This window comes from Paramisgurnus dabryanus, chromosome 2 (genome assembly GCF_030506205.2).
Source record: "Paramisgurnus dabryanus chromosome 2, PD_genome_1.1, whole genome shotgun sequence".
Taxonomy (NCBI): domain Eukaryota; kingdom Metazoa; phylum Chordata; class Actinopteri; order Cypriniformes; family Cobitidae; genus Paramisgurnus; species Paramisgurnus dabryanus.
Window position 1 is genome coordinate 40,236,805 of NC_133338.1, and position 23,444 is coordinate 40,260,248.

General features: G+C 40.9%; 1 protein-coding gene across 2 annotated transcripts in view; it reads right to left on the bottom strand.

The window, feature by feature from the left end:
- Positions 1–23,444, bottom strand: part of LOC135778734 (neural-cadherin) — a 300,864-nt gene that overhangs the window by 215,511 nt on the left and 61,909 nt on the right. The gene's annotated exons all lie outside the window — the stretch shown is intronic.

A 23,444-nucleotide genomic window follows, 5' to 3' on the forward strand; every position in this document is an offset into this window, starting at 1 on the left:
AGCTTCTGAATTAATAGTGGGTAAGCTTATTTTATTAAAGAAGGACTCTAAAGTTGCAGAATCATTAGGGTACTCTGAAGTATATAGGTTGGAGTAGAAATGGACAAAGCTATCATTAATATCCTTTAGAGTATATGCCATGGACCCAGAGGGGGTCTTAATACAGGTAATTGTTTTTGAATTAATTGATTGGCGAGATTGAAAAGCTAATAATTTACTGGCTTTGTCCCCAAATTCGTAAAATGAATGGCGAGTTTTTAATAACCTCTTTTCTTCTTCTTTAGTAGACAACAAATTATATTTTGATTGTAGGTTTAATCTTTCTTTATACAAGGGGGGGCTAGGAGAGATGGCATATTGTTCATCAAGCCTGTTTAAGGCTTCTGAGATATCCTTAAGCTTTAAGAGTTCTTGTTTCTTGGTATAGGAAGAGAAGGATATAATTTTGCCCCGCAAGTATGCTTTTAATGCTTCCCACAATGTACTCCTAGATATATCGGGTTTGTCATTTAACTCCAGGTAAATATGAATCTCATTGGTTAAGTAAGTGATGAATCCTTCATCTGCCAGAAGTAGCGAATTTAATCTCCACGGTTTAAAAGATGAATGTTGAGTTGGTAATTTCAGCACAAAAGAGGAGGGGGCGTGGTCAGAGATGACAATGCTATGGTACATGCTAGATGAAATAAAGGGCATAAGACTCTTTTCAACTAAAAAAAAATCAATGCGGCTATAAGAGTGATGAACAGGAGAAAAAAAGGAAAATGTTTTGGTAGAAGGAAAAAGAAATCTCCAGGGGTCTAATAATCCAAATTGATCACAGAGATTTTTAATATTTGTGGCTGCCTTGGAAGGCTGTATAGCTTTAGAGGAGGATCTATCCAGTGACGTGTTTAAAACACAATTGAAGTCTCCACCTATTATTAATGCGTAATCGTCAGCTGGTGGAATAGATGTAAAGACCTTGGTGAAAAAGTTACTGTCATCAAAGTTTGGGGCATAAATGTTAACCAAAATTACTTGTTTGTCCAGCAAGCGGCCTGTAACAATAACAAAACGACCAGCGGAGTCACTGATAACCTTTTCACTAGTGAAGGAGATGCCCTTTCTAATGAGGATAGCCGTACCTCTACCTTTTGCGTTAAAACTCGAGTGAAATACCTGACCTCCCCAGCTCCGTCTTAGTTTAATTACATCTGAGTTAAGGATATGGGTTTCCTGTAAAAAAGCTATGTCTGCGCCGAGTTGCCGTAAGTGAGAGAAAATCTTGTTTCTTTTAATGACATTGTTCATGCCTTTTACGTTCCAGGTTACAAAATTAATATCAACATTTTTGAACTTGGACATATTTTCAATGTGTTGTTCTAAGTAGTAAAGAAAATAGTATGTAATCTGTTATAGCAAACCATGTGTGTACATTGACTCCGGACAATATTAAAAAAAAGAAAAAAATAGAAAGAAAAAAGGCCGTGCAATTATCCCCACCTCCCCCCCACCCTCGTCGCAAACGACATATTAACACCCTCAAACAGCAAACATTCGCTGGTATACTAAGAACCATAACTCACCAGCTCTAGTTTCTGCTCCCTATGAACTAAATTGTCATCAAAAACACCAACAGCAAAAAGAAAAACACACATTTTAAGTGTGACACTAGGGGTGTGGATCAGTTCAAACTAAAATGAGTTCCTCAATTTCCATCGCATAACGTAAAGCGTGTCTTGAAAGGTTACTCGAGCCGAACAGACAGGCACAGACTCAGACGCGATGATCGCTCCTATTTACTTGCGGATGAGGGGACAATTCCCTTCACAAATTCCAAAGCCCGTTGTGGACAGTCAAAGAAATGTCTTGTTCCGTCATGATTGATCCGTAGCCGTGCTGGGAAAAGCAAGCCGAATTCAATTCCGGCTCCTCTGAGTTGAGCTTTGACCTGGTTAAAAGCTGCTCTCCGCTTTGCGACTTCAGCGCTGACATCGGGATAGAAGTGTATACGTGATCCTTTGTACAACACCTGTCCCCTTCCTCGTGCCAAACGAAGAATAAGTTCCCTCGTCTGATAATGATGTAATCGCACGATGAACGGCCTGGGAGCTTGATTAGCTTTCGGCGGTGGGGCTAGGGAGCGATGAGCTCTGTCAACCTCCGGTTTCTTGGCAAAACTCTGGTCCCCAAATACTTCGAGTAACATTTCTTCAATAAATGCAGAGGGATGCGTACCTTCGGATCCCTCGGGAATACCAATCACACGGACGTTATTTCTTCTAGATCGATTCTCCAGATCGTCGATTTTGGCCCTCAGCTTTTCATTATCTTTCGACAGCGTTGAACACATAGATTCCAGGGCAGTAACACGACCATCCACGTCGGTAAGAGAGTCTTCCACATCTTTTAGCTTTGTTTCTTGTTCTAGTAGTGAAGTTTTCACCTCAGAAATAGATGATTTGAGTTCTGCTAGAATCTCAACTCTGAGCGCAGCTACCTCGGATCGAATACCGCCTAGGAGATCCCTAATATCACCTCTGCAGACGGCAGTCTCGTCCACACTCTGTGTATCACCTGCATCCTCAGTATTTTCATTTGTTTTTTTAGTATTGTGTCTAGGCATGTTTTTCTGTTAAGGCTTGCGAGTGGTATTTTCAAACTGTGTCACTCAATAAGTGCTAAATAAGCCGTTAATTGGTAAGAAATGTGCGGAGCAGAAACTTTACGACTTCTCACGCCGCCATCTTCCCGGAAGTCCTACAATGACCTCTTGTTTATACAAGGATCATCTGCGCTGATAGCCCTGTGGTTGCCCCGACATATGTGATCCGTGCTGGCATTACGAGTCAGATTAAAAAAAAATGAGTATATGAATGATATTTTGACATAGCCTGACTACGTCAGACTTTGTACTTCCGCTAAATTTCATTACGCTTCTGTACTCAGTCTGAGATACCTCCCATTCAAACCGTTTTCCTCAGGTCTCAAAACAACCGGCGAATCAATGAACAGAGGGCGGGCTGAGAGCCGTGACGTAGACGCTAAGCGCCGAATGTACGGTTGTAGTTTGTAGTGGACATGGAGGCACAGAAAGCTATTTGCTCTGTTGTGGAGAACCGGCACTTGCCAACTTAATCCCGAACAAGAAAAGTGTTTGTTAAACATTTTGAATGGAGATTATGTTGTTGCCCTACTCCCGACAGGTTTTGGGAAAAGTTTAATTTATCAACTATTATCGATCGTCAGCGAGAAACTGTGTGCAGCACAGCTTGACGTGCACAACAATCGAGATATCATGGAAGGAAATTTCATTGTTCACAGTTAATGGTGGAGGACGCGTGGGCAAACATTCTTTGGTGACGTTCCTGATTAACCAGAAAAAAAGGTAGGAAGATTTAATTTACATATGGTTATGGCCGTCTGGTGGAAGAGTTTGAGAGGAGAGAGGGGCGTTCCTCCACTTAGACGTGAGTGGAAAGACACCGTAATAGTGTTCAACTAGCTCTGGCCCGATTTACTTTACATAATCTGCAGAAGTCGTTCATAGCCATGTTAACTTCGGTATTTCGCTCGATGGGTTTGTTTTCACATCATGCGTGTGTTTTACAGCAGAAATTTGATGCGGCTGAGCTGGCGCATAACGCACATCATATCCAAACGTTATGTGATTGGCTTACGTTTAGACCAATGATTTTAAACTTCAGACAAGCCCCTCCCATGAGAAGGAAAACGATTGTCAATTATGCCCAGCCAGACTCTGTCTATGAAGCGAAGCAAAATAGCAGAGGATGGTTCTACCAGGCTAATTTTGACATTCTCTATTAAAAAAACTTTAAAACGATGTATGATTGGTTGGAATCTGATGGAGTTATACGTGTTTGAAGTCAGCAAAGTCCATTTTGAGAAAAATCGAGATAAAGATGTTTGAGGGTTTAAGAGCAAAATCACTGCATCTATAGCTTAAAATCACTGGATTCAAAACTAATAGAAAATCTGTCAGTCAGTGTGAGGAAGATCGTTTTCATGTCTTATCTCTCTCAATAACTCTTTTAACATCAATCAGGTCCCAAACTTTAGCTCTCTTAATAGCTATTTTAACATCAAGCAAGTCCTGCACTCTATATTTTAATTCCTTTATGTTTTAAAACCAAAATGTCAGACGCGCATGTGGATGGACATTCATCTTTGTATAAGATTAAGCATTTAAGGCGGTACATCTCTCAGAAAACGTCCAAATAAATCATTTTAGATGTTTAATGGAACATTAAGATCGCTAGATGAAGGCTTAATTACTACTTATTTTCATAAAAACCTTAATTTTGACCAAATTTTTAATTTTTGCAAAATGTTCTAAAACAGTGCACATTCCGACTTATTTTGCCAGCACAGGTCACATACAGTATAGGGCCACTGTGCTCACAGCGATCCGAGTTCAATTCCGGTCTCTGCGGTCCTTTGCCGATCCTACTCCCCTATTTACGGTTCAAAAGAAGTGACGTCAATTGCGCAACCACTCACCTTCATCTGCTTTTGTAAAAACATTTTGATGCACGCAGCACGGTAACTAACGACTTAAAAACAAAGACAATGGGAGTGTTAAGAGAGTGCTTTGTTTTCTTCAAAACAATCGCATCCTTATGACGAAAGTGTGCCCAGATTGGTTAAAGTAGAGTGTAAGTGCGTGCTTTTGAAGGAGAAGGGAGGAGGGACAATCACGCTTGGGCATGGTTTGGTTGGGTAAGGTATAATATGAGTGCGCCCTTATGGCGCTCTTTAATAGCAGTGTACCCCACGGTCTAGGTCATGTCAGCTCAGCTCACTTTGGTTTGGTTAGCTTTTCCATCGAGTTTAGTAACTCTTCGGAGTGGGAGGAATTATAAGCGTGTCGTTATATTAGCGCTGGCTACTGCTGTGACATCATACAAGTGAGAGCGTTGTTGGAATGCTATACCATGGCTTTAATTTCTCAGTCCGCCACAAAATTAAAATTGATCACCATAAATAGATGTTTGCACATTGCGTTTATCACTACTTCTGTCTCACATGACAGTTTCTGTACAAACACACGTGGCATTAATCGACGCGCTCCGCTGAGCCTCATTTAAATTGCATTTAAGCATTATGCGGACATATGCGTCATCACAAACTGGGAAAAATTGGTATAGTGTTTCTGATTCTCAACCTGTGAATGTTTTCATCACTAAAAGGGAGTATGGAAACTAACAGCAAAGCACAGCTGACAACAGGTTTACTCGAGACAGCGCAAGCTAGCACGAAGGTAAAGCTAATCTTTTATATTATAGCGATGACGCTGGTAGTGACGATGCTCTCAGACCAATCAGTGATCTACAGTGTTTTCGCATCACATTTTGGTATCAGCTTGGCTCCCTTGGAACCCCAACCGAGGTGGTACTAAAAAAAGTATTGGGTACTACATACTGCACCCATTGAAAAAGCCCACAAAAGTAAACTGACCCGACCCAAACCGTGGTGTACTATGCAATGGACAATTAGATTAAGACCAGGACTAAGCCTTAGTGTCATGACTGCTGGGTGATCGATGCTGTGTGATCTGTGTGTGTGTGTGTTGTTTACCTGTGGTGCCGGTTCCTCGTGTGTTCACTAACTCCGCCCCCTTGTTTCCGTAATTGTTCACCGGTGGTGTCTCGTTTACCTTTCCCTTTATATTGCACGTAGTCCTGTCCTTCGTTGCGCTCATTGTTTTATCACAGTCCTGCTGCCCTGCCTTGTCTTGTCAGTCGTTTTCTGTCTCTTCCTCTTGTTACCCCAGGTTTGGTTTTCGGCGTTCGGGGACTCGTTTTCGCCCGGACCGCTCGCTTGAGGATTCTGGATATCTTTGACTTGGATTGTCTCTCAGTACAACTGGTTCGCTTTGTTTTTAGGCAGTATACCAGCTGTCTCTGTTTTCTCTCTGGTTTGCATCGTCACCCGTGAGTGGAGTACACCTTTTACCATTGTGGATTACATTAACCCTAACGACTGTTGTTTTCTCGGGACCGCTGGTTCGCTTCGTTTTCAGGCGGTGACCAGTGGTTTCCGGGTGGCTCTTCTTCAGGATTTCACAGTGGATTACCATCTGAGAACTTGGATTACCATCTCCCTTCTCCGCCTGTCATCCACCTTCAGGGCGGCGTGTATCATCCCTCTGTTGCGTGTGGTGACAGTGCTGGTGTTCTCAACGGAGTGCGTGGGTGGCTCTCTCTCTCCCTTCGGATCTGTACTGGATTATTGTGCGCCGTGTGTGAATCTACCAGTGACTTTGCTCTCCATTTCTCTATATTTACCCTTTTCTACATAAATTGTTAACTTGCACTTGACTCCTGAGTTCCTTTCCTGACAGATGAGCGCGCCACGTATGGAGTCAGCAAGTTTAGAAACTCTGGAGGTGCAGACCGCCCTTCACCAGCAGGGGGCGGCAATCGACCAACATTCGTCGTTATTATCTGCTGCTGCCAGAGATTTCAGCATCCTGTCTGAGCAACTGAAAGAGCTCAGCAATCGTTTGGACAAAGTGACTCCTCACCATGAAGCCCCAACCTCATCCGGAGGAGCCGCTTCATTTGAACGGGAGCCACACACAGCAACACCCCCCACCTACGATGGCGATCCCAACACCTGCAGATCATTTTTACAGCAGTGCTCTCTCGTCTTTGCGCTCCAACCCCGTCGATTTTCTTCATCCACTTCCAAAGTGGCCTATGTCCTGACGTTACTCACTGGAGGGGCGAGAGACTGGGGTATGGCCGCCTGGGGGGCTAAAGCTCCTTTTACATTTTCGTTCGAGGCTCTAGAGGAAGAGATGTTAAAATTGTTTGACCGCTCACTCAGGGGAGACATGGCAGCGGCTGAGTTGGTCAGATTACGGCAACGTAATGACTCTGTCACTGATTTTGCTATACGTTTTAAGACGCTCGCCATTTGCTGCAACTGGAACGACGCTGCATTAAGAGCACAATTCCTCGAGGGTCTTACACCGGGCATTCAGGACGAGATTGCACTGAGGGAGCCACCCACGTCCCTGGAAGCTGTCATCGATCTGGCCCTGAGGGTTGAGTCTCGCCATCGGCAGAGAGATCTGCGTCGCTCATTTCACCAGCGGATGTCAGAACCAGGGGAGATCGCTTCAGAAACGCCCTCCGAGGAGCCGATGCAGCTGGGCAAGTTTCGTATATCTGCTGGGGAGAGAAATCATCGGCTGTCTAATGGCCTCTGCTTGTATTGTGGCAAGCCGGGGCATCTGGCGGCCACCTGTCCGGTAAAAGCTCACGCCCGCCGATGAACCTGGGAGTCTCGGTGGGCGCATCGTCATTTAAATCTCCCGTAAGCAGCACCACACTGCCTGTTATTATTAACTCTTTCCCGTCACAGGCGTTGCTGGATTCCGGTGCGGAGGCGTGTCTTTTGGATGCTGGGTTGGCCAAGTCCTGGGGTATTCCACTCATCCCTCTCTCCTCTCCTTTGTCTGCCTGGACATTGAAGGGCCAGCATATGGCTGTGATCACGCACCGCACACCCCCTGTGAGTTTGTTTGTTTCTGGCAATCATCGTGAGGAGATTGAATTTTACATCTTAGAGGATTCACAATCGCCAGTCATTTTAGGTCATGACTGGCTATCCAAACATAATCCTCACGTTGATTGGCAGAACAATGTTGTGTTATCTTGGAAGTCTTCGTGTTATGTTTCTTGTCTCGGTCCTGATCCTTCTCTTGTTTCTTGTTCTGTCTCGCAGGTTCCAGCTATCGATGTCTCAGGAGTCCCGGCGGAGTACTCGGATCTGTATCAGGTTTTCAGTAAGTCCCGGGCCACTTCTCTGCCTCCTCATCGGTCGTATGATTGCGAGATCAAACTACTTCCCAACACTTCTCCGCCTAAGGGTCGTATATTTTCCCTAGCTAAACCAGAAAGAGAGGCTATGGATAAATACATTAATGACCCTCTTAAGGCCGGTCTCATTCGCCGCTCCTCGTCTCCAGCTGGTACTGGATTTTTCTTTGTAAAAAAGAAAGACGGGTCTCTTCGTCCGTGCATTGATTATCGAGGGCTGAATGACATTACTGTTAAGAATAAGTACCCCTTGCCATTAATGTCATCAGCATTCGAATTATTACAGGGAGCGCGCGTATTTACCAAGCTAGATCTGCGCAACGCTTATCACTTGGTACGTATTAGAGAGGGCGATGAGTGGAAGACAGCCTTTAACACACCCTCAGGACACTGGGAATATTCCGTTCTGCCGTTCGGTCTTTGTAACGCTCCAGCTGTCTTCCAGACCATGGTCAATGAAGTGCTGGGTGACATGATTAACAGATTTGTCTTTGTGTATATCGATGACATTCTCATCTTTTCTCGCTCCATGCAGATACACACTCAGCACGTTCGCATGGTTTTACAACGGCTTTTAGAGAATCAGTTATTCGTTAAGGCGGAGAAGTGCGAGTTCCACAGGAAGTCAGTTTCGTTTCTGGGTTTTGTTATTGCCGAGGGGGAAATTCGTCCCGATCCCGCTAAGGTTAAGACGGTTGCCGATTGGCCAGTACCCGACACTCGGAAGGAGCTTCAGCGATTTCTGGGGTTCGCCAATTTTTATCGGCGTTTCATCAGAAATTTTGGTCAGATCGCTAAGCCGCTTACTGCTCTCACTTCACCTAACGTGTGTTTCCGTTGGAGTAGAGAGGCTCAGGAGGCCTTTGATGTGTTAAAGTCCCGGTTCATCTCTGCGCCTGTCCTCTCTATTCCCGATCCGGCTAAACAATTTATAGTGGAAGTGGATGCATCTGATGTCGGGGTAGGCGCCGTTTTATCTCAGCGATCGTCTATTGATGGGAAAGTACATCCGTGTGCTTTCTTCTCTCTCCGGTTATACCCAGCAGAACGTAATTACGACATAGGGAATCGGGAGCTGTTGGCGGTTAGACTCGCTTTGGGTGAATGGCATCACTGGTTGGAGGGAACCTCGGAGCCCTTTCTGGTCTGGACGGATCATAAGAATCTTGAATATATCCGTTCGGCCAGAAGACTAACATCTAGGCAGGCTCGTTGGGCACTCTTCTTTGATCGTTTTAACTTCACCCTCTCGTACCAGCCTGGCTCGAAAAATACCAAACCTGATGCTCTCTCCCGTCTGTTCGAGAAGTCTGGTTCGGAGAGGGCGGAGACCATTCTCCCGGAGGGGAGGGTGGTCGGCGCCCTCGTATGGGGAATCGAACAGCGGGTGAGAGAGGCCGGCCGGGAGGGGGAAGTTCCGGAGGGGTGTCCAGCGGGTCGCCTATGGGTTCCTGAGCGGTTACGTTCCGATGTCATCCGGTGGGGTCACGAGTCCAAGTTTGTCGGCCATCCAGGTATTCGGAGAACGTTGGCTGCCGTCCATCAGCGTTTTTGGTGGCCTTCTATGTCCACTGACGTCAGACAGTTTGTACTAGCCTGTTCGGTTTGTGCTCGTAATAAAGCATCTAATTTACCACCCGCTGGTCTGCTTAAGTCTTTGCCCGTGCCCTCCCGCCCCTGGTCTCATATAGCCCTTGATTTTGTCACTGGCTTACCGGCATCTAATGGTAACACTGTTGTTCTAACTGTGGTGGATCGTTTTTCGAAGGCGGTTCATTTCATTCCCCTGCCCAAGCTACCTTCTGCAAAAGAGATGGCTCAGGTTTTGATTAATCACGTCTTTCGGTTACATGGTATTCCGACTGACGTAGTGTCAGATAGGGGTCCTCAGTTCATCTCTCGTTTTTGGCAGGAGTTTTGTAGACAAATTGGCGCCACGGCCAGCTTGTCTTCTGGTTATCACCCGCAGACCAATGGGCAATGCGAACGGGCTAATCAGGATCTCGGTAGAACGCTCCGCTGTCTGTCGTCACAATATCCGAATTCCTGGTGCGATCAGCTTCCGTGGGTTGAGTATTCTCATAATTCTCTTCCCGTTACGTCTACCAATTTATCCCCGTTTGAACTTTCCATCGGTTATCAACCTCCCCTGTTTCCATCACAGGAGCCCGAGGCAGCGGTTCCGTCTGCGTTAGCTTTCGTACGCAGGTGCAGACGCACCTGGAGGAGAGCTAAGACCCTGTTATTATCTAATTCCAGACGAACCAAAGCTGCAGCTGATCGTCATCGGCGACCTCCACCCCATTACGTTTGTGGTCAAAAGGTATGGCTTTCTACCAAGGATCTGTCTCTCCGTGAGCCTTCTCGTAAGCTGGCTCCGAGATTCATTGGGCCATACAGTATTTCTAAGGTCATTAATCCGGTGACGATAAAGCTTAAGTTACCCCTTTCTCTTGGTCGGGTTCACCCTGTTTTTCATGTATCCAAGGTTAAACCTGTGATGTTTGCTCGCTATAACCCCCCTGTCTCTGCCCCTAATCCCCCCGCCCCTCGTCTAGTGGATGGTGCCCCTGTCTACACTGTTAAGAGGTTACTAGACTCCCGCCGCAGGGGCAGAGGATTTCAGTATTTAGTGGATTGGGAAGGATACGGTCCTGATGAGAGGAGCTGGGTTCCGGGTCGGGATTTGCTGGATCCTGGGCTGATCGAGGACCTCCGTCGGCGACAGGGTGAGTCTCCCGGTCCGTCTGGTGCCGGTCGTGGAGGGGGGGCTACTGTCATGACTGCTGGGTGATCGATGCTGTGTGATCTGTGTGTGTGTGTGTGTGTTGTTTACCTGTGGTGCCGGTTCCTCGTGTGTTCACTAACTCCGCCCCCTTGTTTCGGTAATTGTTCACCGGTGGTGTCTCGTTTACCTTTCCCTTTATATTGCACGTAGTCCTGTCCTTCGTTGCGCGCTCATTGTTTTATCACAGTCCTGCTGCCCTGCCTTGTCTTGTCAGTCGTTTTCTGTCTCTTCCTCTTGTTACCCCAGGTTTGGTTTTCGGCGTTCGGGGACTCGTTTTCGCCCGGACCGCTCGCTTGAGGATTCTGGATATCTTTGACTTGGATTGTCTCTCAGTACAGCTGGTTCGCTTTGTTTTTAGGCGGTATACCAGCTGTCTCTGTTTTCTCTCCGGTTTGCATCGTTACCCGTAAGTGGAGTACACCTTTTACCATTGTGGATTACATTAACCCTAACGACTGTTGTTTTCTCGGGACCGCTGGTTCGCTTCGTTTTCAGGCGGTGACCAGTGGTTTCCGGGTGGCTCTTCTTCAGGATTTCACAGTGGATTACCATCTGAGAACTTGGATTACCATCTCCCTTCTCCGCCTGTCATCCACCTTCAGGGCGGCGCGTATCATCCCTCTGTTGCGTGTGGTGACAGTGCTGGTGTTCTCAACGGAGTGCGTGGGTGGCTCTCTCTCTCCCTTCGGATCTGTACTGGATTATTGTGCGCCGTGTGTGGATCTACCAGTGACTTTGCTCTCCATTTCTCTATATTTACCCTTTTCTAAATAAATTGTTAACTTGCACTTGACTCCTGAGTTCCTTTCCTGACACTTAGTTAAATAAAGGCATTTGCGTAGTTTTAATTAATTCCCCTATAGAAAAACATTACTCTTGTACATCTTGAGACAAAACAATGGCACTGATATTGTATGTTTTAAGATGTCCGAGCAAGTTGTTCTTAGTTAAGATAGCTCAAACATACATTTAAGTCTGGAACTAGGCTAAAGCCTTGTCTGTAAAACTGGTCCAACATCTTTAAATTTTACCTATTATAATAGTATGATCTTTAAATCATTATGACAAGTTAATCATTTCTAAGCTTTATTTATCATTCATTTCCTCCTCAGGAGGCTGGGGAAATTTAACTGGATCACTCACACCTGCAGTGCTGAATGAAAGCACAGAAATTACTGCGCTCCAGGGGATGCTGGCCATGTGTGTTGCTGGTCACCACACTTTCCATGTCCAAAGAATGTTTTTAATAAAGAGATGCAGGCGAGAAAGAGAGAGAGAGAAAGATATGTGAAGACCCAGAGGAAAAGCAAATGATAGCTATTCAGGCTGGGCTGAATTCAATGTAAGATTCAATGTAAAATGAGATGAAACAAACAAATGAAAGTGAGACAATCATCATGCGATCTAGGACCGCAGTATGGCTGTATACCAGACTCGGACCTGGCGCTATAAAACACAATTTTCATTAAATACAGGGGAATACAAATGAACCCTAGCAAGCCACCACTGCTTTTCATGTTCTCTGCTGTAATCTGAATGTAAGCAATAAATTGTATTGCTTCTCTCATCAAGCATGTAATTGTATTTCTGGACATGCCACTGAAACAGCACTGCAATGGAGCTCATCCTCAAGGACAGCGTTATGTTTTATTCATTTCTCATTTCGAGCAGCATGCTCTCTCTCTGCCTCTTTCTCAATTTCTCCTCGGCTCCATCTTAATCAACCTGGTACGATTTTGCTGGTAATTTTTACTTTTGCTATCCATCAGTTTGCATGTCTTCACCTAAACCCTGCGTTTGTTTAATTCTGAAAACCTTCCGTGTGTAATTGTATGTAATGAGCCAATCGCTCCTCAATTTTTTTATCAAGCTCAGGGCCAACAGCATGTGGCCAGGTAACTGTCTCTATCAGAGCGTGACTGCTCTCTTTAGCTCTCTTTAATTAATGATCCTCACACTTTCACGTGCGCGTCACATATTCACAAACCTAATCTGGCTGTCATCCTTTGCAGTTTGTGCCATGCGAGTGTATCACACTAAACAGCCGCTCAGCCCTATACTGTTAACTTTGTTTAAAACAGTGCATGAAATCAAGGCACTATTATTGGCAGTCACTGAGCCTTGAGGAGGTGTTGTGTCTTGTTTCCTTGATGCTGTTGAATAGGTGTGTAAAATTTTTGTGTATTTTTACACATACATTTGCATATAATACTTAAATTTGGTGTTACATTTTCTTTAAAGTGCAATCTAAAATACATAAAATGGCTATAATTTATACACAACTGCAAAAAAGTTTTAACACGTCTTCAGTTTATCTGTGCTGTGTTAACATAATCACAAATATTATAAATAGTTGTCATGTCGTATACACGGTTTAAGCCAGGAATCTTCAACTACTCTTCTTCGAGTGCCAGATTTAACCCCATAACTGTCACACCACCCTTTTGATTTTTGGGCTAGAAGCCTAATCTTGGTCTTGTTTTAAAGAAGACAATTTAAGGTTTTTCACTGAAGTGTCTGGAGGTGAAAATGTTAAACAGAAATTTTTTTATAGCAGTTTAAATGTCTGTTTAATAATTAAAAATAATGCAGTATATATTACATTTATAAATGAAATTATAAAAATGTAAATGTTTCAATAAAGAAATAATGTAAACTTGAAGCCATACGTCTCAAGTAGTTGTGATCCAAATTTCAAGTTAAAATCACAAAAAATGTGGTTTGTGTCACTCTTTTAGTCGTTTTACCAACAAAGGCCACTAAGTGTCAACGGTTTGCTGCATACTCTTGTCACAATTTATTCAATTACTCTCACTGCATTATTATTACTGCTAAAATGTTTTAAAATATGAAAACTACATTCGTAGAGCTTTCCAACAATATATAGTATGTCAAAATCTTTGAAGATTTATAATAGGATATAGTTTTATGAATATATAATAATTAATATGCATTCCTATGAGGGGGGCATGTAACAAAAAAACTGTCACTACATTATTTCTATCATCAGATGACATTGAAATATGAAAACTACATTCTGAGAGCTTTCTAGTGATATATAGTTTGTCATGATTTTTTAGGTTTAGAGGAGGGGTTTAGTCTTATAAATATGTATAAAAAGTTGGCCCCACCTGTGGGCCCATGACCATTTACAAACTGACTCTCACAACATAATTTTATTCCCAAAATGGTGATGATATATGAAAACTACACTCTTTGAGCTTTCAAATGATATATAGTTTGTCATGATTAGATATGAATTCATATGCAAAAAACTGAAGCAACAGTAGGAGTCTCGAAGGCGGTAAAGTGACATATAGTAGGATTATCAATGTTTTAGGCTCACTTTTATCATAAATGAATCAGTTACTCTCCCTACATAATATATTTTATAAAACACTGAAAATATCTGTATTCTACAGGCTTAGACCTTTCCAAAGGTATATAGTTTGTCATGATTCCATAAACATTTACACCCAAAATATTGAAGTAAAATCAGGTGTTCCATATTTTCTTTTTTAATATTTTAAAAACAAGTCAGGTTAACAATGCAAGAGGCAAATGTGAATAGTTCAACTATGAACATTGCACAAAAAAAGGTATATTGGCTAAACCGCCTTCCCATTGTGCACGACATTCAGATGAGACTGTCGGAGTTCGCCCCCTAGTGGCAGTCGCAATGAAATTTCTATTTAATCGTAAATCAGAGTCAACATATGATAGAAGCTCATTCCAGCGCATAAGCCTATATATATATATATATATATATATATATATATATATATATATATATATATATATATATATATATATATATATATATCAATACTTAATAATTTACTTATCAGTAATCAATTGTTTTAAAAAGATTTGTGTTACTTATAAAGTAAAGCAAAAAAAGGATTAATAATTTTTACCTTGCACACAGTGTTTTGATTGGAACACACTGAAATACATAACTTCTGATCGGCATGTCACATGAGGTGGAGTCCAACAAGTTTTTTTTGTATGTATCCAAAACTCAAATTAGATCTGATAATTATGCAACCGCAGATGGTTGGCACCCCAAGCAGCCTCTTCCCGACTCTCCTTCCGGTTTATCGCCGGTCATTTTTCATGTAGAATGAAAAGGTTAAACTAACCACGCTGATTTTATATCAGACAAAGATGAACCAGACAAAAATTGACTAGCCCTGATTTCAGCAGTAACAACATAAACAAGCGGCTTTCGTGGAACAAATGTAACTTCAGTAAACTTCTGCAAAAAATAAATAACATAGTCAGTTTAGAGTAGTTTAAGCAAAATAAACAAATAGATTACTAAAGCAAATCAAAAACCATGCTAAGCTAACGTTACTATGTACTATATAATGTATAAAATGTTAACTACTAATCGACTGCCAAACCTCCCTTCACATATCGATGATCCATGATCGCCGTCTCCCCTCGTCTTTAGGACACAAAAATATTTGCCATTTTCAATGAGGTATTTGTTCCAGAGTTCAGTTTAGCCACTAGCCAGACCATTAAACAAACCAAGACCAGTAGTTAAGTTCCGCGAGAACGCTTATGCGTCCAATGAAACTTTCAACAATGTAAGAGACACATTTGTCTGCTAGTATTATATACAATAGGTTTTTGTGTCTTATGTAACCCTCACAAATCTCACAAAAAGGCAATAAAATCCGTGTATGCCCAAAAGGTTTACAATCCAGTCTCTGAAACATTGCTAATTAAAGTTTGATAGATAAACTCACACCAAATTTTAATGTGTTTATTAAATAACATTGTGTCCATTATGATAAGACTTTCCAGTGCTGTGACAGTTGTCATTTTTAATAATTACCTCATGCACTATCACTATGGTTACAGGCATTATTCACTGTCATCGTGAGATGAAGCAGACTGACATTGGTTACTTGTTCTAGGCAGCATTTAATTCGCTCCTGCATAGTATTGTGTGAACAACTTGAGAAGGTATTGTGAAGGACATCTTAAGATTCACACCTGTCCAACATGGTTTTCAATTTCAAATACCAACTGTATGAATGCAGCCGAAGTAAAATCACATAGTTAGAAGAAGAAATGATTCAAGAGTCCTTCAAAAAGCCCTAGGACACACACCTTTGATAAAGCACTACAGAAAAAAGCAAACATTCATAGACAAGCACACATTCATAGACAAGCACACATTCATAGACAAACACATACCCACACCTTAGCATTCCACAGTCTTTCACGGTTCGTGTCTCTCTTCCCTAGATGTACACGTACAGAAACATTGCCATATGTTCATATGTAAGAACACGTTAAGACGTATCCTCACCGGATCTTCACAACAAAACATGGTGAGAAGAAACGCACTAAAAGCCAACTTCACAGAATGACAAACACACCTGTAAAACCTGTACAGTAAATACATTTTTGACATATCAAATGCAAATGTGCTCTCATATCCAGCTAGGGCTGCAACTAACAATTATTTTCATAATCTAAAAACCTAAATATTTACTTAGTTAGATATTTCACTTATTATAGCTGAATAAGGTACTAAATTAGGGTATCTAGTGCCACACACTCCTACAGAGTTTTACTGATATAATCTTTTTGATTTTTATATTTTAAGCCTTCAATTAAAAATATTTGTGCAGCTTTTAAATAGTAAAACATCTTTAAATTTAAATATATATATATATATCAACAAAACGTATTTAGTCTATTCATGAATATCAGCTGATGTCACTCACAACTCAAACTTGTCTTCCGTCATTTTGAGTACCTGAAGCGGTGGCAAAAGAACTAGAAGCTATGCCTTCAATATGTTGTGAGCATCAAAATCGCTATTTTTACAACACTAAGAAGGCTCGACACAACATGATACTTTGCTCGAAGTATCACCTGTGTCTCTACACGTGAACTCAAGCATTGAGAACATTGATTGTGTACACAGAGTTTACTAAAAAGAAGGTTTTGAACAACTGACTTTAGTTGTTTTGGCGTCCCCTCGCCGCCATCTTGCCAGTCAAGATGTATCGATCTCTGAATGCGACGTAAGGAGGGAGGAGAGTAAAGATGGATAGCTCCTAAAACATAGTTGCATATAAATGAACGAATAATTCGTTTATTTTGTCGCAAGTGAAAAACAATATTGACCTTCTAGTTGAAAAAGGAGCCTCATATGAGATTCATTCATTCACATTCGAAAATCGATTATTTCTGTCTGGCAAAGCGAGCGGACACCATAACAGCCAAGGTCAGTTGTTCAAAACCTTTCTTTTTAGTAAACTCTGTGTAACTCAATGCTTGTGTTCATTTGTAGAGATCCATGTGATACTTCGAGCAAAGTTTCATGTTGTGTCGCGCCTTCTTAGTGTTAAAAATAGCGGTTGTTCAGTAGCAACGGACAGCGGCTGGAAGAACGCATCAGGGATCGAGTAGGCATCACACCCTAAATATTTTTTTTTTAAAGTAGCGTTTCTTTTCATGACAGTCGAGGTGTGAAATGTTGTCTTTTGTAGCCATTTCCCTTATCCGTAAAAATCATAGACAGTAAGAAATCCGTAAATTGTAGGAAGCTAGCCAATGCTTGTCAGTAGCCTACTGGTACTCGGTAGGTACCCAAGATGGCAGCAGGCAACTGGTTTGACGTAAAAGGTCACATGACTGATATTCATGAATACGTATCTGCTGGTGAATAAAGTTTGCAACAGATTACTACACTCCTTATGGGATTTAAATATTCAACATTGGACCTTGATGAGAATTAACATTATTCATTATTAACAAAATAAATATGCCCTATGATATGAAAGTGATATACATGTGCTGTTACTGTAATAAAATCCTGTATTTCCCCCTTACTTCAAAGCAGATGCTTAGTTTGTGGTTCATTACTATTTTTATAAAAACCCAACAACAATTTAACTTATACAAACTTTCACTAAAGGACAAAATTAAACCTTTATTAACCAGGGTTATTTTGCGCTTTTGCTTTTGTCATTGTCCTGTCAAGGCTGCCAGATCTGTGTAACAAAACCAGCCCAATGGCCATTCAAAATTAATCCAAAAGCATTCCAATGACTATTCACAGCCCAAATACCAACAACTAATCAACCAAATCCTTCCATCTCCAACCTGCAGAAAACCACCAACCTGCAGAAACAGTTTAAAAGTAGCCCAATTCCGAACTCCCGTGAAAGGTTGAGGACCTTGCAACGCTTTAACCAAGCTGGTCGTGGGGTGAGAAGAAGCCCCTGATAGCGCCTGATAAGCGTGAAGCTCACATTACATGAAGGAAAAGTGCCTGACTTTGAGCATGCAGCTCACGAGCATGCAGCGCCTGACTTTATTTATAAGCACACAGCTCATGCTGCATGAAGCGGACGCATGCTGTACAACGGTGGCAGAGACACTTTAATTAGGGAGAGAGCAACCTCCAACATTTTATCATTGGAAAACCTGTACGTTTAACATGGCTAGCGTGCAGCACCTCAGTCAATCAATAATGATCAGTGACAGATTCTATAGTGGACGTTTAGAGTGTTACAATAGTTTTATAACATTTTACAGTTTATTGCGGGAATTTAAGGTTACGTTGAAATTTGTTCATTTAAAAACAGCCTTTGGTCTCCTCTGCACACTGCAGCATTATGTGTTTTATGCTAAGCTTGCAGGCTTCCCTAAAAAAGACTTTGACGGTGGTGCGGGAGCCTGTGATGTCACAGACAAACTTATCAATAATGAAATCTATTGACATTGAATGTCATTATCGATTATTATCAATTTTATCGATAAATTGTTGCAGGTCTATACAGTATATCCATCTTTCTCTCCATTTATGATCCTGTTTACACATGGTCTCTTACACATGCTGACAGCACTAAATACATGTGCAAAGAGAGTCCAAAATGTTTTGTGATTAGATCACATGACATTTGCTATGGTTTTATGGAAATTACTAATTTCTATCACCTCTGTGTTATTCGTATTTGTAAACTGCTTTAGATAAAAGCATCTGCTAAATTAAAAAAGTATATGTTGATGTAAGGTCATGTTTGTGTCTGATCCTGATGGCAGTAACTACCAGTTTGCAGTGGCCTGTATTCACAATTCAGAGGACCGGTAAAAGAAAACGTCATCTATTTTTCTCACTAGTAAATAAAACATCCAGTCTGGACAAAAGTCTCAGCAACAGACTACACAATGAACCTCATGTTAAGCAACTAATAAAGTTTGTGTGTGGGTTGGACGCTGGGTGGTTCAGCTGGGTTTTGTAGGATTTGTTGTGCTACATGAGTCAGTACTAAAACTGACTATTTGAGGAAACACTTGAGTGTCAAATACACAGATGGCAAGTACCGGGAATTTTTGACAGGTCACAAATAGTTATGTTAGCGTCTTTGACCCCTGAAAACCATTACAGGTTTTCTGCCCATCCTCCAGAAGAATAACATAAAATGGTAAATCTTTATGTAGTCTCCCTCTCTTTCTCTCTCGCTTCCCTACACCTTTCCGATTGGTGTCAGCATTATATTTTTCTCATTTTGGAGTGTGACGGGGGGCTGGCCCACCTGACGTGAAGCAATCACACACTCAGTAAAATCATCCACACTTGGACATCCGAGAACCCCCTTCCACTCCCCACCCGACCCACCTACACCTGTGGCTGCTATACACCCTGACTGTGAGTCTTTTCGTTACTGTCCTACTGTTGAAGAGAATGAACACAAACAGGAGGAGACTAAATCAATGCAATACATTTAACAAAAACCATCTCAAACGTATGCATGTCTCTGTATGTAAGGCCCAGAGGAGCTCTGGTTCCTGGTGCGATGCACTCCGTGTTCTGTGACCATACAATTTTAAAGCTGAAAATTTGGTTTATGTTCAATTTACTACTACAAAAGCACCTGCCATAGTAGATTTCAATCACATATTTCGACTAAACCCGAACCAGCATGCCAGGTATTGTAAAAATGCAGGTGCATTACTAACTTTTCTTCTGTGAAAGAGTGTGGTGGCTCATTTTGGCTATTCAGTACATTCTCACAGCCTTTCTATTCATAATTTCTAAATGCATCATTTTGAAATATAAAATATTGAAAGCACATTTTTTTATCAAAACATTGCCACATTTGCAATGTACCAAAATGCTCTGCACTAATGTTTGTAATGTAACAGTTTTTCATTTCAAAAATCAGTTCAAGGCTTTTCCCATGCCCTTAATATTATGTTCGATTATGTTTTTTACGCGTTTCCATTAAGTCCCGCCATCATTTTTCTTCACTCAAATATACTTCACAATAAGTGACCTGTAAACATTTTGCTGTTTCACGAGTTCGCCTGTGCATTCAGTCTTAATCATTAATGGTAAACAAACTTGGCTTGCTGTCCTAGAAGTGAGCTCTGAACCTGAGCTCTGAACCTTCAGAGAGAGTGAACCTGAGGCCGAGGCTCGAGCCCCAAGTTCAACCCCCCTGCAACAGAACTGCTCAGAGAAAGAAAGAGAGCAGTAAAGGAGGAGATGGGGAGGAGAAGAATTGCAGCTGGATGCGGAGGCTGCCCCATTGGGATTGACACGGTATCATACTGTGATTACTGTAAATAAAAGTGTCTCATAACCGACTACTAACTGTATAAACTACATATAAAGACCTACCTGTTGATAGTTGTTAGAGGACCAAAGCAATGCACGTTTTTTTATTAACCTTAATTATGCAAATTAGTTCCTTACTGCCCTACATTTATGTGAAAATTATACAATGTTAAAAACAACTAATAAATTATTAATGAACAATGTAAAATACAACCTTTTGTACATTGTTTTTGTTGTTGTTTTAATCACACCCTTATCACAGTGTATAAAAAATGAATAATAATAAAACAACTTCAGGGATCAATAATAATGTTTATGTTATGATCTGTGAGGCCTTGTAGATTTTTACTTGCCCTGTCATATTTATTGACAATTTCTTTTTATACTAAGGATGTCTCAATCAACCAATCCGACTTATTTATGTGAGAATCTGCTGATACTGAGTCCCAGTTTGATAACTGTATTTCCCTAGTGCTGGGAGCACACTTCAAGTGCATTAAGGTTATTAAAATCAACCTAATGTATATGCTTGATGACTTAATAGCTCTGCAATCCATTAAGAAAAAAGCTGCATAAATTTAAGCTATTCCCTTTAGTATATTATTATATAATTTGTGTTTTTTGCGAGATAAACTAACTAAAAGTACTTTCAGTAATTTTGATATAATTATATAATATTATTCAACAGTTCAGTTTATTGCAGCATTATATTAAAACTAGTATACTGTAGTCTACTAAACAAAGTATAAATCCGTTAGTACTGGAGTATTACATGTAGCAGCATTACACTAAAACCTAAATAACAAAGTAGAAATTCAAATTGCGCTCTTTTAAGAAAGTTCTTAATATGCTTTTATTACAGAGATTCATTCATTAATGAATTCATTCATTCATTCATCAGCCAGTTCAATTTCTCAAAGACATTTGAGTCACAAAGTTTGTTGTAAAGCACTGATAGAGCAGTGTATAAAATTAATATTAATATTTCAACCCTTTCGTACTGATGCTTAAAGCTCACGTAACACACGCTGTTTCTGCATTTCTGATGTTAATCTGGAGTACCTATAGAAGAGTATGACATCCTTTATATCTCCGAAGAGTCTTTAGTTTAATCAGATTTATAAAAGAAAGATTAGCTTTACCAAATCTTTCCGATAACGTACGAAAAAATTAAGAAGGAGGAGTTACTAGCGCGGGTGGAGCGAGTACGAGTCATGCAGCACTATACAACACTGTTTAACTTATGATTCACTACATGTTCGTGTCATTTATATAATATGAACGCGCATATTTACAACATGAAAAACAGCTGGCAATCGGTGTCCTCCAGGCCCCTTAGGGGGCATGCACACCAAAGCTTTTAGGCCGGCATATGTTTTCAGTTGTTTCCAATGAAAGCGTGAAGTTTTTCAAAAAAGCCAGCAGCTGGCAGTTTTTTCCGCGCTGAGCGCCGAGAGTAGGGATGGGCATTCGATTAAATTTTTTTAGTCGATTGTCGGGAGAAATAACGATCGACTATCGATTAATCATTAATATTTCTATCATAAAAAATAATTATTTAACTTTTATAATTCAAAAATGTTGAATACAAAAATACAGCCTGTTTTCCTCCATGAGACCTTTATTACAAGATCAACTTGTGGCAAACAGTTAAACTACATTTAGTTAGAGAAACGGAACATATATGCGGTTGAATATGCGGTGCTCTAAAGCAGCAGAACCTGCAGCTGCGAGCCGCATTCTTAAACAGAGACTTCATTTGTTCCAAAAAATCATGACATCTTCATGATTATTTTTTTGAAATCAAAACGGAAGGTCACAAATAACGGAGTATGGTGTCAAATATTGCACCCTGGTGGTAAAATGTTGAATTGCTGCCACACAGTGAAATTCATTTAATTGCTTCAAGACACACGCTACGCTAGGCAACGCCATCTGCATTAGATAAAAAAAGTATTTGATTAATCAATAACAAATTAACGTCATCGACTAAATTCTAAACGATCAATTATCGATCGTCGATTAATCATGCCCATCCCTAGCCGAGAGTTAATATTAGAAATAGAAAATAGAAAATATTCAACTTTGGATGAAAAGCTCAGCTTGTCAATGTCAGTTCTCAAAAGGCCGTCCAATCACAGTGGAGGAGGGGTGGGACAAATATCACAACAACCAACCGGGGGATCGTTTAACGACAGCTGATAGACAAAGCAGAAGTATCACAGCAACCAAAGCTGAAGAAAGCTGCCAGTCGGCTGAAATAAAGCTGTCCCCCGGGCGTTTTCAGCTGTGTAAAAAAGCTTTGGTGTGCACGCCCCCTTAAAGTTCACAGTAAATTCAGCACATACAGCAGCACTTTTACTAACTAAAAACAGTGCTTTTTATCCTTAGCTATTTAAAGTAAGTTAATTTTTTTATGATGTTGATATTTTTTGTGTTTGTGCTCGGGGGTTCAAATCAGATATTATATCTTTCAACAAGGGGGCACCCTAAGGATGTGTCCTGTCACTTCTTTTATTTTCTGTTTATACAAGTGGTATAAGAGTGCAGCATGAGAATTACAAACTATATAAATATGCAGATAATATGGTGCTTGTGGCACTTTTATGGAAAGACTGTGCACATTTTGAGCACGAGGAGCAGGTTTTGAAACTAGAAAAATGGTCTGAAGAAAGTTCTTTATTGATAAATGTAAGTAAAACAAAAGAGTTGATTTTAAATCATTCAGATCCTCTAACAGAAATAATGTTATGTTCACTGTTGAAATAGTGAAGACTTTTAAGTAGTAGGAATCATGATTGACTGTAAATTGAACTCTTATAATGTGGCTCTTATTTGTAAGAAAGCAAATCAAAGGCTATTCTTGCTAAGGAAACTGAAATAAATTTGTGCAAGTAAAGCTGTGTTGCAAAGAGTTTAGGTTTAATTGAGAGTGTTTTAGAGTATAATATAACTGCGGTTCAGACGAGTTACTTCTTTGAATAAAGTTAAATTAGATAGAATTATAAGAGTAGCTGGAAAAATTATAGGATTAAAGCAAAAGTCAGTCGCTCAGTTATACCAAATTGCTGTTCAGAGAAAAGCTTTGACTATAATAAGAGACACAACACACCCCTTGAATCATGTTTTTGAATTATTACTATCACGTTGTTTCACTTTAATATTCTGAAATTAGCCAGTCTTGATAGCGAAAACAGCTTAGAAATGTGACCTCCGGAGGCAGCCTTTG